This window comes from Primulina tabacum, chromosome 10 (assembly GCF_025594145.1).
Source record: "Primulina tabacum isolate GXHZ01 chromosome 10, ASM2559414v2, whole genome shotgun sequence".
Lineage (NCBI taxonomy): Eukaryota > Viridiplantae > Streptophyta > Magnoliopsida > Lamiales > Gesneriaceae > Primulina > Primulina tabacum.
The window spans coordinates 9,869,017-9,886,708 of NC_134559.1; the positions used below are offsets into that span (position 1 = coordinate 9,869,017).

The 17,692-nt window shown below is 35.8% G+C and overlaps 1 pseudogene; it reads right to left on the bottom strand.

The window, feature by feature from the left end:
- Nucleotides 1-12,348: 12,348 nt before the first annotated feature.
- LOC142506101 (putative pectinesterase/pectinesterase inhibitor 54) lies at nucleotides 12,349-14,756 on the bottom strand (annotated as a pseudogene).
- Between the last annotated feature and the right edge of the window lie 2,936 nt (nucleotides 14,757-17,692).

Here is a 17,692-nt window from a genome sequence, read left to right on the forward strand (position 1 = left end):
ATGAAATAATTTTCATTTAAATACAAGTTGCTAAAGTATTGGAGGAAAAAATTACGATTAATTGAAGGTAAGTGGAATGGAACCAAAACTAGTCTTTTAATTATTGACAAAATTCAAGTGCAAGTCACTCATATATTAACGATTGGACGTCAAAAATAATTAAAATAAGATTGAATATTATTATATTCTTATTATTTATTAAAATTATTAAAATTTCATACATAAAACAGTAACATATTTTCTCATGGATCTCAATAGACATATAATTCGTTACCGCCATTTCGTAGTCATATGTTTATATACGCAAAACTTATCCCAATTTACATAAAAATTAAGGAAAAACAATTTTTTGTCAACAATCTTGTTCCATTTTGAGTTTTTGTTCACTGAGCAATCAAAGTTTGGTTTTGATCAAGTAACTTTGATTTTTTTTTTTTAGTCTTATTTCGTCAGAGTGTTAATAACATAAAAAATTGTTAAAGTTAAATCGGAAAATTAAAAATTTTATGTCCGACATGCGCCATCAATTGGATCAAAACATCTGAAATAAAGGCGGGTTCTAAACCCAAAATTGTACCAATCTTGATACTTTGATTACATTAAAAACTTTTTAATTTTTTTTAGAGAACAAAAATACCCATTTTTGAAAAATGTAAATGAGAATTCTACGGTAATCATCGCAACCCATTCATATATAATAGATTTTGTATGACTCATTCCTGAATTATCTTCTTATGTAATTTAAGATAATTATATCAGTAAATACTATATTTTGAATTTTTACTGAGCAATAAATTTTAAAAATATATTGAGTTTTTTTAATAATTAATAATTTCAATGTGGACGAGGGTTTTTGTTTTAAAATGGATTCAAACACACCATCTCCGTATTTGGAGAGATTTATGCTAGTACAACACAAGAGTTACAAAATATTACGAGTTGTGTACACAGAATGTGCTAGCTCGAGAATATTTCACAAATACTCACATTGCTTTATAAATTTTATTGACTATCCTCATTACGATAGTAAGTGTAAAACTAAGTTTCCCAAATTTAAAGCTCGTCGAAACTTTTCTCCGATAAATCATATCGCGAGAAATATTAAATGGATTGAATATGATATCAATTGGAAAAGAAATTATTGAACAATTTGATTAGCATATTGTTAGCTCTAAACCTGTGAGATGAGTTTTTTTTAGTGATCATTCTGTACATACTTGATTGAATATTTTTTATATATAATTTGATTGAATATTTTTAATATTTTAAATTTATTTAATAATTTTTTTTTTTATTTTTTTTATTGTTTAAAGCTTCATACATGATGAAAGTTCCGTTTCCACAGGGTGAATGTGACGAGGGTGAGTGTTGTGTGTATCAGAATGTTGGTGTTGTGCGTAGGTGTTGTAACACCCACGACAACATGCAGCGGAAATTATAGTTTAACACATTAACACACAACTGGAATGACAATAATACGAGATACGAGAGATAAATTATGCACAAATATAAAATACTTGTGCGGTGCCTCAGGGCAAAATAATTCACTAGAAAAACTTGTAAGTTTACAAAAACCAATACTAGTGAAAGAATAAAACAACTTCCTTATTAAGGCGAGTAACAAATTTCATCCTAAACCTCTAACAAACCGTATAACCAAAATACATAGGATGCATCAACTGAGAAGTGAAAAAGTCTTCAAAAATCAGCGCACTAATCAAAACAGTGATTAGGTGTTGTCTTCAGATGTAGTCAGCACTTCACAGCAACACTTTATCAACGACGCGAGATTGCTTCAATCAGAAAATATTTTCTTCGTACAAATGCATCTCTGTCTCTCCAAAAGTTTTATGCTCTATATCGTCCACCTCTCTTTTTTGTTTCTTCTCCTTTGAGTCCTATTTAACATAGAAAAACCAATTTCATTAGGAAACAAACTCTTTTTAAAACAAGGATAATATCTTAAAGATATTGTGAAATCATATCTTAAAGATATTAAGAGTCATATCAAATATAGTCTTATATCACATATTGAATTTATACGAGATCATATCATCAATTTCGAGATTATCCTCATGTCTAGAAAGGCAAAATATTAAAGATAAAAAAAATATATATATCAAGGAATAAAATTCCTTTCAATCTCCCCCTTTTTGCCTTTCTGGACAAAACAACCCAAAAATGGTTGTACATCTTAGCTCCCCCTGAGTTAGCAAATCAGTGACTCAGCCAACTTTAGTTGACTCCCCCTGAATTCTACCGTTAAGCCTTCCCCTGATGAAAAATACAGTTCACTCAGGTGTTGTATGTTAGATGTTGCAACATTCAGATCATAACACCGAAATAGTTCATTAATCAGGAGGGACAAAGATCAGAGAGAATAAACGGACAACTAAAATACTAAAACCATCAAGAGAGAAAAAAACTCAAAATCTCATTATCCTTCATTACTGCCATCATCATCAGCCATTTTTGCTCCACTGGTTCCAGCTATATCTGTATCTACTCCCCCTTTTTGTCCAGAATGGACACTTTCACCCAGCAGAAGCTCATAGTCAGCCACTTGATTTTCATAATGTTCAATAGTTTTCTTGGCATTTTCAATCTGTTGTCGACCATAGGCAATCTGAGCTTGAAAGTAGGAGATAGATAGTGTGACATAACCAGTAGGAGGAACATCTGTAGGTGGTTGTTCAGCTGTCTCAGGCACATGTTCAGATGTTGTATCATCAGTGTTGCCAACATCTGGAGTAACATTTGAATGCAGCCAAGGCAGATCGATCTTTCTGTTGCCTTTGAAATAAGCAGGAGAAATCTTCAGAGGATCTTTGACAGGGCAATGATCTTCATCAATATCCTTAATGAAACCTTGAGATTCCAAGATTCCATAAATCAGTGAAGGGTAGGGCAGCTTTGTTTTCTTGAAGTCTCCTTCAGCATATTGCAATGCTGTCCTGAACACCAGATTTCCAAAGTTAAAGGCCCTTTCAGTACCAATAGCAAACAACACCAGGGCCTGAGATCTAGTCACAGTAGTAGAATTGGTTGACGGTGTCCAATTCCAGATTGATGTCTTGTACAGCACGGAGAAAAAAGAAGTGAGATTAGCAGCACTCAACTTCTTGGGATAATCAGGGAATACTTTGATCAGGCCTCCAGTGAGCACAGAGGTTACAACATTTATGTCCAGATCCCCTTCAACTTCCTCAATATCCTGAGTGTCGTAGAATGCATTGATCACAGAAGGTGAGAACTTGTAGATACGATCACGAACAAACACTCTCCCATACTTCACCGATTCCTCATCTCCAACACTGTCCATGAGATTGCAGTAGAATTCTAACACTACACGGCGACAGTAGGGCATAACAGTAGTGACTGTGGATAGCAACCTTCGGTTCTTGAGAAACTCAATCAAATTGTATTTCCCATATGCATTAACATCAATATTTTTCTCCTCAATCAGCTCTCTCTGAACAAACAGCGGCCATAATGCCAAGGCATCCTCAGAATAAAATTTGGGGGAAAAAGACTTACTTAAATCATAGTCAGCCGAGTCAATGTGGCGCTCGGTGTTGTCAACATCCACCTCAACACCGGCAGCAGTAGCAGCAACATCATCAGAAGACTCACTAGCTTCAGAGCCAATATCCTCAGATTCAGCATCACCCTGTTCCTCAGATTCAAAGTCAGATACAGACGATAAAGAGGAAGAAGCTCCAGGTCGGTTTTGCTTAAACTCCTTCATCATTTCTGAATCAGGTTCATCATCCTTAGAAATTTGTTCCTTGGCAGCCTTTTCTTCCTTAAGGTGAGCGAGAAATTCGGCCAGAGATTGTTCATCTTCTAAAGGCTCATCAGAAACTCTTTCTTCTGCAACATTTTGAGTATCTGTGATGGGGTTTTGTTTTTGAATACCAGAAGTAGAACCAGGTTCCTTTGCAGCAACAGTTGGTTTGGGGCGAGCCACCAACTCAAAATCATCATCATTGGAGTCGTCCCCAGATGAGAAATCAGGGTCCGGAAGATTTGAGGAGGTAGATGCCCGTGGTTTCTTGGTTGGAACAAAGTCAGGATCGAACCCTGCTTGTTTCTTTGACCTTCGGCGCATAGGAGCAGTGGGAAAAGCTTTATTCAAGACTTCAAAGTCCGGTGGATTCTCGACATTGATCTCGTTCCCAGGTTCACCAGGAGCGATCATCTCCAGCGGAGTTGGTTCTTCTGACACGCCCACAATTTCCATCCCCTCAACATTGGTTTCGGCTGTGGGTGTTGTGTCAGGTGATTTTCCACCCATGCTCGCAGCTATTTCACTCCTAATGTCGTGAGGATCAAAGCCAGTCATCTGCGAAATCAAGAACAAAAGAAGTAGATCGGTTCGAAGGACACAGAAAATCGCGAAGAACAGAGATATTTTAAGCAAAAACAATGAATAGTGAGGGCAGGAAAAATTTTAGAATGTGAGGGAAAATACTAAACAGTAAAGTTATTCTTCGTCAATTCCTAATTATTTAAGCACAACTCTCCAACGGTAACATTCTGTTGAGCCGCAACTTCAGCACCTTTTCAACTCAATTTTTACTCTCACCCAACGGTAACTTTCTGAAACAGTGCCATCATTATTTCAAGAAATCAGGCAGGATAAAACACCACGTCGAATTAACCCCACAAACAGTTATAAATCAAGAAATTTCAAAATTAAGTCGGTTAGGGTTTTCTTCGTATTTCATGAATTAAAAACTGATAGCCCACTGGTCATGATGAATTCACATAACAGCAGTATGAATGACTTAAATTTATGCCTAAAGTATGATCAAAAATGAAATGCACACGCATGTGATCAAACTGTGATCAGTCTGTACTTAGGTGTTGGCAACACCTCTTGCCAACACTCACAAGTTGGACTCAAACTTTCTTGAACATTTTTAATTCAGACATGGTAGCTTCCACTCTAGAAGAACGGTCTTCATAGGACTCCTCTAGGTAGCTTTTTCCATCTGTATTTTGAATTAGAAGTGGTAGCTCCCACACTAGAAGAACGGTCTTCATTGGACTCCTCTAGGTAGCTTTTTCCATTTTCTTCTAAACAACAATTTTTTTTTTTGTTTTTCACCTTATTGCTCAAGAATTTTCTAAGTCATTTTCTACATTGGACAAGTTCATGTGGTACACGAACATCCTCACAGCTTAATGACTTAGATTCAGCACACTCCATACTTTAGAAAATTTTGATAGAAAGTTTGATTCACAACTGAGAGCACACTATTCAGTATCCTTCACTTGTACAGGCTTCACACAAAACAGGATGTATGCAATATGTCTAGCATCCTAAAAATAAAATGCACATGCATGCTGAGTGTTGTCCACAGGTGTTGTAACACCGAGGACAACATCCGTGAGTGATCATTGTGCACACAAGCTGAGAGACTTCCTAAGATTGGAAAATCTCTCAAAATCCAATGGTTTTGTAAAAATATCAGCCAGTTGGTTCTCAGTTCTAACAAATTCCATTCGAATTGTACCCTTATCAACCAAATCTCGAATAAAATGATGTCTAATGTCTATGTGTTTCGTTCGAGAGTGTTGTACTGGATTTTTTGAAATATCAATTGCACTTGAATTGTCACAGTATACAATTAAGGTGTCACTGTTGAAACCATAGTCTTTAATCATTTGATTCATCCACAAAAGTTGTGAACAACAGCTAGCAGCTGCAACATATTCGGATTCAGCAGTGGACAGATATACACAATTTTGCTTTTTACTATACCATGACACCAAATTGTTACCTAGATAAAAACATCCTCCAGTGGTACTCTTCCTATCATCTAGATTTCCAGCCCAGTCAGCATCACTAAACCCCACTAGATTTGTGTTTGTTTCTTTGGTGTACCACAAACCTAAGTTAACTGTCCCGGCTATATATCTCAAAATTCTTTTGACAGCTTTTAAATGAGTGACTTTAGGATCAGCCTGATACCTGGCGCACAAACATACATTAAACATGATGTCGGGACGACTTGCACTTAAGTAAAGAAGACTGCCTATGATTCTGCGATACTGGGTGTTGTCAACACCTGCAGCAACATCGTCTTTGGACAATTTTTCAGTCGACCCCATTGGTGTTTTCATGTGTTTAGTGTTCTCGGTAGAAAATTTCTTCACCAAATTCTTGGCATACTTGGATTGACACAGAAAGATACCATCATGCATTTGTTTTATTTGCAATCTAAGAAAGAAACTTAATTCTCCTACCATGCTCATTTCAAATGTGGTAGACATGCATTTAACAAATTCATCAACATGCTTTTGAGAAGAAGCACCAAAAATGATGTCATCCACATAAATTTGACACACAAGAATATCATGCTTCGATTTTTGAATAAAAAGGGTTTTATCAACCTCACCTCGTTTGAAGCCTAAGTCAAGCAGATATTCAGTAAGCCTACCATACCATGCTCGTGGAGCTTGTTTAAGTCCATAAAGTACCTTCTTCAACTTGTAGATATGGTTCGGGTGGTTTGGATCTTCGAACCCTTTAGGTTGGCTTACATAAGCTTCTTCATTCAAAATGCCGTTCAAAAAGACACTTTTCACATCCATTTGATATAGTTTTATGTCCATGTGACAAGCGATAGCAAGTAAAAGTCGGACTGACTCAATCCGGGCAACAGGGGCAAATGTCTCATCAAAATCAATTCCTTCAATTTGAGTATACCATTGAGCAACTAACCTAGCTTTATTTCTCACAACAATCCCAGATTCATCAGTTTTGTTTTTAAAAATCCATTTGGTTCCAATAACATTCACATTATCAGGTCTGGGAACCAAATCCCACACATCATTCCTAACAAATTGTTCAAGTTCCTCATGCATCGCATCAACCCAAAATTCATCTTTTAAGGCTTCATTTATATTTTTGGGTTCAATGAGCGAAACAAAACAAGAATGGCTTACTTGAGAGTATACGGAAGTCATGCATACTAGACCCATCATTTTCCGATAATCTACCTTCTCCTTTCTTCTAGTTTGCATTCCTCCAAATGCTTCTCCAATGATCTGAGATGATGGATGATTTTTCTGAATCTTACTGGGAATATCAATCCCTTCATTGGTTACAACATCATCATTTTCAGTATATTCTCCTGGTTCATCATTTGATTCTGTCAGTGCAGGTGTTGTCTCAGGTGTTACAACACCGGGTGCAACATCTGTGTTAGGCAGTGTCTCACTTATGTTCAGTAGCCCATCAATATCGTCCTCGATTGTTTTTCCCGTTAAATCTGCAAGATCGTCAAAAACAATGTTAATAGATTCCATAGTCGTTCTTGTTCTGAGATTATACACGCGATATGCACGACTATTGGATGAATGACCAAGAAATAAACACTTGTCACTTTTAGAGTCAAACTTTGCAAGATGGTCTCGGTCATTCAAAACATAACATACACACCGAAAAACATGAAAGTACTTCAGGTTTGGCCTCTTTCCCATGATGATTTCATAGGATGTCATAGCAGAACCACTCCTTAAGTACACACGGTTTGAAATATGACATGCTGTGTTTAAGGCCTCGGCCCAAAATCGTTTTGAAATATTCTTTGAACTCAACATGACCCTAGCCATTTCTTGCAGTGTCCTATTCTTCCTTTCGGCTATTCCATTTTGTTGAGGAGTCTTAGGGGCCGAAAATTCATGAGTTATCCCTCTCTTTTCACAGAATGATATAAAGTGTGAGTTTTCAAATTCTTTACCATGATCGGTCCTTATCTTACCAACCCTCAAATCATGTAGATTAGTAATCTTAGCATGTAATTTCTTAAAAACAGCAAATGTGTCGGATTTTTCTCTAAGAAAACTTACCCATGTAAAGCGAGAGAAATCATCCACACAAACACATGAATACTTCTTACCTCCAAGGCTTTCCACTTCCATTGGACCCATAAGATCCATGTGCAAGAGTTCAAGACACCGTGTTGTTCCAAAGTGTTGCAACACTTGATGGGGAACACGTGTTTGCTTACCCTTTTGACATGCACCACAAACATAAGGAATTCCATAGGATAAATTAGGCATACCTCTCACAGCATCGTACTTACCAAGGTTCTTTAATGTCTTGAAGTTTGCATGACCCAATTTTTGATGCCACAAGTTTAGTTCACTTACTTTTGAATGATTGCACACAGGGTCCTCTCCAAGTTGATAACAATTGTCAGCCGACCTTGTACCTGTCAAAATACATGTATCAGTATTATCAAAAAATTCACAATTGTCTTTATCAAACTTAACATGTAAACCATCATCACAAAGTTGACTTATGCTTATTAAGTTTGAGTTAAGTCCTTCGACATAAAGCACATTGTGTAGACTAGGCAGTCCATCAACATTCAAGGTCCCTTTGCCAGCTATTCTTCCTTTAGCACCTCCACCATATGTCACATGACCATTCTTTAGTTCAACATAGTCAGTCAAATAGTCTTTAGAACCTGTCATGTGGCGTGAACAGCCACTGTCAAAGTACCATATTCCTGAAATGTTAGTTTTTAACGAAGTATAAATAACAGAACATTGAATATTAGCCTTTGGCACCCAAACCCTTTTACCGATGGTTTCCTATTGGCAGTGTTACGCCGGATGTTGTACAACACCTGTTCAGATTCCCATCTTTTGTAGTCATCTCTCAGTTTAAAACAGTAGGGTTTGATATGACCAGGTCTAAAACAATAGTGGCAGATAAAGTGGCGTTTTCTGGACTTGGACTTCTTTGTAGATATTTGCCTCTTTGATGAAACACCTTTTTCAGTGTATGTAGCATTCGAGATTTCAGCACTTCCTTTGACAAAGACAGTTGGTTTTCTTTCAGTGTTGGAAGACTCTCCTATTTCAAATTGGTGATTCGTATAACCAAGTCCAGCTTTGTCATTCTTTCCAATCATCAAGAGTGAATCAAGTCTGGATGAACTTGAATTAAGCTTCGCAAGAATTTGAGTTGCTTCTCCAAGCTCTTCCTTGACTTTGCATAATTCCAGATCTTTCTTACTTAAGATTACTTCAAGTCGTGATACTTGTGACTTCAGCTCAGTGTTCTCTTTGGAGAGAATTGCATTCACTTTATTTCTTTTGATCCAGTCTTCATACAATTCTTCATACATTGTCTGCACACTTTCCAGAGTGACTTCATCATCATCTACTTCTTGATTTTCAGACTGACTTGATTCACCAAGGGTTGTAGAATTAAGACACACTGAATTTGAAGAGATGTTGCGACCAGGTATTGCAACACCTGTGGCAACACCCAAAGGATTGATTGGCATTGAACGCTTCTCCTTGATCACAGTAGACAACGATGTGTGATTTTCAGATTCATTTGATCCTTGATCATCATCAGACTCTTCATCACTCAAAGTGACAGCCATGCCTTTGTTTCTCCGAAGTCGATTGGCACACTTATTGGCATAGTGTCCAAATCCAGAACACTATCTGCATTGTACTGAGTCCAAATTTCTGACATTTGATTGGATTTGCAATTCAGTTTTTGGTCGAAATTGTCCTTTCATAGGAGTAAACTTTTGAGCTTTTGCAGAAGTGGTGATATTGGGCAACACAGATTTTTGTCCAATTTTCTTCTTCTCTCTCATTTTCTTCAAGTAATCACCGAATTTTTTAGTAATTAGAGAGATAGAATCTTCACCTAAATCAGATTCATTCACTTCTTTAGATATTTGAAGGATTTCATCATAAGAGTCAGTTGAAACTTCAAGGGCTATTGTCTTCCCTTTATCCTTCTTTTGTAAATCAAGATTCATCTCAAAAGTTCTGAGGGAACTCATTAATTCATCCAGGTTGATTGTTGAAGTGTCTTTAGATTCTTCAATTGCACAAACTTTGACATTAAATTTCTCAGGTAGAGATCTTAAAACTTTGTTCACCAATCTTTCATTGGACATGGGATCTCCAAGACTATGAGCTTCATTAGAAAGTTGTCTCAACCGGCTATCATACTCAAGAATAGACTCCTTGTCCTCCATTCTCAGGCTTTCAAATTTTGATGCCACCATCCTTAGCCTAGTTTTACGCACACTCTCGGATCCTTCACAATGTTTCTGAAGTATATCCCAAGCTTCTTTGGCACAAACACAATCAGCATCCTCAATCTTTGGTGGACTCCAACCATCAAGTACATGCTGCCAAGCTCTTTCTTCAATTGATTTAATAAAAACCCTCATCTTTACTTTCCATAATGCATAGTTTGATCCATCCAATACGGGAGGTCTAAAAACAGTGTTTGCTGATGCTTCCATGATCCTTTTCCACCTGGAAAACAAAACAAAACAGGATCTCACTTAGTAGCGTCAAGTGGAGGCTTTGATACCAATTGAAAGTTCCGTTTCCACAGGGTGAATGTGACGAGGGTGAGTGTTGTGTGTATCAGAATGTTGGTGTTGTGCGTAGGTGTTGTAACAGCCACGACAACATGCAGCGGAAATTATAGTTTAACACATTAACACACAACTGGAATGACAATAATACGAGATACGAGAGATAAATTATGCACAAATATAAAATACTTGTGCGGTGCCTCAGGGCAAAATAATTCACTAGAAAAATTTGTAAGTTTACAAAAACCAATACTAGTGAAAGAATAAAACAACTCCCTTATTAAGGCGAGTAACAAATTTCATCCTAAACCTCTAACAAACCGTATAACCAAAATACATAGGATGCATCAACTGAGAAGTGAAAAAGTCTTCAAAAATCAGCGCACTAATCAAAACAGTGATTAGGTGTTGTCTTCAGATGTAGTCAGCACTTCACAGCAACACTTTATCAACGACGCGAGATTGCTTCAATCAGAAAATATTTTCTTCGTACAAATGCATCTCTGTCTCTCCGAAAGTTTTATGCTCTATATCGTCCACCTCTCTTTTTTGTTTCTTCTCCTTTGAGTCCTATTTAACATAGAAAATTCAATTTCATTAGGAAACAAACTCTTTTTAAAACAAGGATAATATCTTAAAGATATTGTAAAATCATATCTTAAAGATATTAAGAGCCATATCAAATATAGTCTTATATCACATATTGAATTTATACGAGATCATATCATCAATTTCGAGATTATCCTCATGTCTAGAAAGGCAAAATATTAAAGATAAAAAAGAAAAATATATCAAGGAATAAAATTCGTTTCACATGATATTTCTGTCTTCTCTGGTCTGAGTATATTTGATTTAAAATTTGTAAAATCAAATAAGTGCATATACATAATTAATTAATTATAAAATAAAATATTTATTTTATCATAATTTTCTTATGAAGTAGGACTGAAAATTTATGATCGATCAAACCATATTATAAAAAAAAGTTAACCATAAAGGATAAATTTAATGAGATTCAATAAATATGACGTTTGAATTATTGTATATTTTAAATTTTTTTAAGAATACTGAAATATCATTTATACTGCTAGCCATAATTTTTAGTAAAACGACGAAAACTTGATCACATAATATTAACATATACTTATTCTTAATTAGAGATTAATGAACTATATAAAGTACGCATTGTATATTAAAAAATTATTTTTCAATTTAAAAAATATTTATATGAAATAGGTATAATTTTACATAGTTTTTTTTTTCACAAATTTAATTTGATCAAATACATTGGAGCGCAGGTCGTCTATATCTAGAATATATTCTTACATGGTAACTATTTTTGAAAACATTTATTATTAAATATATATTTTATATAATTGGATTGAATAATTTTTTAATGTTTGAAATTTTTTTAATAAAAATATTTTGTTTTTGTTTTTATTTTTTTATTGTTTAAAGCTTCATACATTATATTTCTGTCTCTCTCGGTCTGAGTATATTTGATTTAAAATTTGTAAAATCAAATAAGTACATATACATAATTAATTATAAAATAAAAATATTTAAATACAAACAATGGAAACCAAATCTTTAAAATGAGACCCATTTTTTTCCTACGAAGCTTCGATTCAGAACATTTAATGACAATGAACTATGAAATTAAAGCTCATTTATGTCCAGTCAAATCTAATAATTATTAATTAATTAATTAAAGACATAAATAAGTGAACACCATTTAGTTAAATCGGCATCTTCAAAATTAAAATGTAATAAAACATAGTCAAAAACTTTTGTGAGACAGTCTCACGGGTCGTATTTTGTGAGACAGATATCTTATTTGGGTCATCCATTAAAAAATATTACTTTTTATGCTAAGAATATTACTTTTATTATAAATATCGGTAGGATTAACCCGTCTCACAGATAAAGATTCGTGAGACCATCTCACAAGAGACCTATTCTAAAACCTATAAGTTTCAACCTCCTGTCACAATCAAAGCCTCGATAAGCCGTATATTTTATCTAAAAAATTTTAAACAATATAATATAATGTGTATATATATAAATATTTAAAAATTACATTTTTCTAAAAATTTGATGATTTGATTATTAAACAAATTATTGGAGCCCAGAAACGAAAGTCACACCAGTGGAAGGTAGCCATGAATTCCCATCAATGAAATTTGCCACGGTAAATTTCGAAGCCTCCGACGTCTCGATTACACGAAAACCCGGCCAGTCCACCCTGTTGGAAGTTTCGGCGCCAGCTCCCGTGTTGTCATACTCAGCAAAATACAGTGTTTTGTAAACTGAACTGCCATATCCCGGCCACTCAATCCAGCCGCGGGGCTCGATAACCCCATCGATATTCGACTGCATCACGACCGCCCTGGAGTACTCTTTCCATGGGCGACCCAGGTATGCTTTGTGCGAGTCGGTGAAATCCGATCCACCGGCGATCTTGCAGTTCTGGAGCGAAAACCCCGTGTTCTGCCCTGGGTCAGTCCGCCCGTTCGCCAGGATTACGTCATAACTGCGCGGGCGTCGGAGGTATAAGGAGCAACTCTGGAACACTGCGGCCGCATTGCCGAAAATGAAGTCCACAGTGCCGTGTATGTCGCATTCTCGATAGAACTGGCGGAGGGAGAGCGCGTACAGTGTGTCTTGATTGCCTACGAGGCTGCATCTATATAGTACCGAGCGGTCCGATGCTATGGTAAGCGCTATTGCCTGCCCGGCGGAGGCGCCTGCCGTGTTGTGAAATCCGATGTCCCTTGCGATGAATCCGTCGCCCGTGATTACTGGAAAATATAGAGGTTAGATTAATATAGATAAATTAGTCAAATTTTAAGTTTTGGTTGGTTAAATAATCATATTTTGTCTTAGTACCGATCGGATTTGACATGACACCAAATAAAGTGATATAAGATATTATTATTGACGTGCAAGGCGCCATGTCTCCAATATACAACAAAATATGACTGAAAAGCATAAGAAAACTAATTGCATGACCAAAAATAAAATTTTGGTTAGTTAGAGTCTCAAAACCAAAAATAATTCACAGAATGTTTTTGGTAATTTTCCAATCATCAAATTTCATTCAAAGTTTTTAAATTTTCAATTTTAGTTATTTTAATTCGAAGTTGTATAGATGTCATTTTCCCTAAATTTAATGTCGAACATAATAATTGGAATACTCCTGATTAGAAAATCCAGACAGGAAAACTAAATTTTCTATCTGAAAAAGTGTAATTTCGGAAAGACATGTCGCCAAATTCTTGAAAACGAACAGAAAAAGAAAAAGAGAACTCACAAAAAGTTGAAGATCCCAGGAGGGAAGATCCCTTGCCCATACTGCTACTTGCATGTATGATCGTAGAAAATTTTCCATCGCCGATCAAAGTGATCCCTTCTTTCTTCGTGCTGATTTTCTCATTGTACTCACCAGATTTCACATATATTACGTACCGGCCTCCGTTTGCGGATTGGATTGCCTCCGAGATCGTGTCGAAGTCCCCGCTTCCATCTTTCGCAACGACAGCATCCGCTCTGATCTTCCGCGCTTTCGAGCAGTCTCCTGTCACTTTTCGACACCCAACTCGGGAAATTTTCGTCCCCGAGAAGTCGTCTCGATCTTATGGGAAGTCCATCTTTCGGATTTAGAGTTATTCTGTTCGCCAGGGCCAACGGGTTGCTGCACAATTCGGAGAGATAGTCCATTTTCTTGTAAATTTCCGACAAGGCAAAATTTGACAACGCATGATCCTCAACTGTATCCTTGCAAGTCTGTAGGAATGTTATAGCCGCACTAAGCCATGTTTGGATGTCTTCTTTATTATTCTCCGCGGATTTCCGAATCGCCGTCCTTCGCCTGGTTAAGTCGCCTTACTGCCATTTCCGTCAGTTCTTGACAATCATCTACAAAAACACAAAAAGGGATCATACACCTAAGTTTTCATAATACATGCATATAGTTAAAGAAACACGAAAATCGTGGTCGTACCGACTGCCATCCGGACTTGTTGAGATTCGAGGGAGATGAAATGCGAGCTAAGTTCCACGAAATTGGAACGAGGCAGGCTCGTCTCGGAGATGGTTTTGTTAACAAGTGCATACAAGAAATCAACGTTTTGATCATTCTTGGATCCTAATCCTGTCAAGGTTTGTACACACAAGTTTGGATATCTTGTGTACCTACATTGAGTTAAGATTTCCTCCGTGTAATTATTTGTTGATGCCCAAGATATGGCACTTAAACTTGGCAATAGCGCTACAAATAAAAAAAGAAACATGCAATTTGAGGCTCCCATTTGGCTTGAAAATGGGGTTGAATTGGGAGCTTTTTTTATGCTATGGTCGGGTGAATGAATTTGAAATGTAACAAGTTGGTTTTATAGAGGGAGGGGCGTTTGTTTTTTGGGTATGCAATATGGGAACTTTTAATGAATAGTTTGGTTGTCAATTTATGCGTACGGAGCTACACTACCTCATGGATAGGTTATCGTTCATACATTAGGACAAATTTTTTTTATTTGGTTCATATAATAAAGTATATAATTAGAAATTTATAATTTTACGGATACGAGATTGAATACGATTTAATTAAATTAGAGCTCGAGTTCAAATTCCAAATAAAAGTGTACCTTGAACTCAAGAGCTAATTCACAAGCTAAGTTTGGGCTCATGACCCCTCCCCTATTCATAAGCTTCATGTATAAAAAGATTATTGATACATTTATGTACACAATAATCATAACATACTTTATGAATATTATTTTTAGTAGTATTATTCTTTTTTATACACACATTAGCATCCCTGATTAAAAACGACTGAAATTGTCTGTAGGATCGAGCGCTTGCCGCTTTACCAAAAGCTATAACTGATGGTAATTGTACAACTCAAATCTTTTAAAGCGCACAGCAGCTCAAGCACCACGTTTCGATCGCTCTACCAAGCATGGACTAATTATTACACCCAACAATCACACTCCTAATAATTGTACTCTTTGCAATCAATGGGAATGGAACCCGTCACCTTGACTCTGATATCAATAGTAGGACCGAGCGCTTGACGCTTTACCAAAAGCTATAGCTGGTGGTAATGGTGCAACTCAAATCTTTTAAACCGCACGGCAGCTCAAGCACTACAATTCGATCGCTCTACCAAACATGGACAATTATCGCAACCAACATTGTCAAAAATTTGAAAATACATGATTAAAATTTGAAATTTTAATTTGATAATATAAAATATCAAAATCGCAAAATGACAAATATACAGAAGCGCAAATGAAATTTTTCATATATATACTATGCAAAAAGATTGTGTTAATATTCATAGTCATCGTCGACGCCTAAATCCTTAGACAAATAGAGCTCAAACGAATGTATTATATGCATCGTGTGTTAAAAATACTTGGTATATAATAACTAATTATAAGAGTATGTCTGTTTTCTCAACTTTTGTTTAAAAAAAAAAAGCATATTTAGCTTGTTTTTTTTTTTTTTTTGAGAAATTAGATTTCAAATATGAAATATTTAAAGAAATTTATAAACCACTTGCTTGATTGCTAGTGATGTTTATTTGAGTACTAACACTGTGACGTATCTAATAATTATAATTTTTTTTTTCTGTTTATTAAACTATTTTTTAAGAAGTATAAACTGATACTTAATTGGGAATTATGTGATATATTTCTCAGGTTTTAAGTAGATAAAAAATATTTAATATTAATTTTAAAATTAAAGTTGTAGAAAAACAGCATTCATAAATCTATAAAATTGGAAATAAAAATATAAGATATATCAAGTAAAAATTATAAAATAAATAATATCCACAAGTCTTAATTTTGAGGTACAAAAAAATATATTTTGGAAGAAGACTGCCTTTAACAAGTAGGGCTGCTCAACATATAGGGTAAAAGTGGGGCATCCATTTTCAATTAAAAAAAAGTAATATTTTTGATATCAAAAATAATTTTTTTTCATGAGTAACTCAAATAGAAGTCTCGTCCCACAAAATTGACTCATTAGAAAATGAATTAAGCTTGTAAAACTTAAAACTTGATCACGACACTTCGTCGTGCTCCACAATGTTTAGAATCTTGATAAAAGGTTAAGATAGGATTTTATAACACTCAATATAACATGTTTTCTCTATACATATACACTTGAAGACATACGAATAAAACTTGACTAATACTACACAAACATCAATCACCAATAGTGATGTTATTTTTTCCACGCAGCCGCTGCTCTTCGGTGTATATTGGGGAAAATAGAGAAACGGAAAAGGAGAACTAAGAATCGAATTTCATTCCAAGATGTGTTTTTCAGATTCTCATTATACATTTATCCTTGAGACAACCAATAAAGTAATGACACATAACCCCTGTTTGTTACAACAAATAAAACAGTATTCTGTTATGTATAAGGATGGGCTTCTTCATGGGCTTTTAGCACTTAAGGCTTTCTCTTTTATTGATTTGGATTATGTATGTTGTGGGCTTGTTCTATTTATGGGCTTCTGTTCTTCTTCTTTACCTTTCCCCCGCAAGCTCAGTAGGGGATGAACTTCCACTCTGAGCTTGACTCTAAGATGATTAAACATGAGAGCAGACAATGGTTTAGTAAACACATCAGCAATCTGAGCAGAAGATGGAACATATTGAACAGAGAGTTCTTTGAGCAGCACTTTTTCTCGGACAAAGTGGATATCAAGCTCCAAATGTTTAGTTCTAGCATGTAGTACCGGATTGGAACTAAGCACGATTGTGCTGATATTGTCACACCACAGGACTGGTGTGCGCTTTATAGGACTATGTAGTTCAGATAAGAGAGATTTAATCCAAAGTAACTCGGCGGTGGCATTGGCAAGACTACGATATTCAGCTTCTGTGCTTGAGCGGGAAACAACAGATTGCTTCTTGGAACTCCATGAGATCGGGGCTTTGCCAAGAAACCAACAAAATCCAGACATGGAACGGCGATCATCAGGGTCACTACCCCAATCAGCATCACAATAGCCTTGCAGGGAAAGATCAGAGGATGCAGTGAGAGAGATTCCAAACTGAAGTGTGCCATTCAAATATCGAAGAATGCGTTTTACAGCCTTCCAATGAGAAAGAGATGGAGATTGCATGAACTGACAAACTTTGTTTACACTGTAAGCTATGTTAGGGCGAGTAATCGTTAAATATTGAAGCGCCCCAACCGTACTCCGATAAAGAGTAGCATCAGAGAAATGTTCATCATCAGCTTGAAGATAATTTAACACCAGTAGCCATTGGAGTAGGAAAGGGTTTTGCATCATT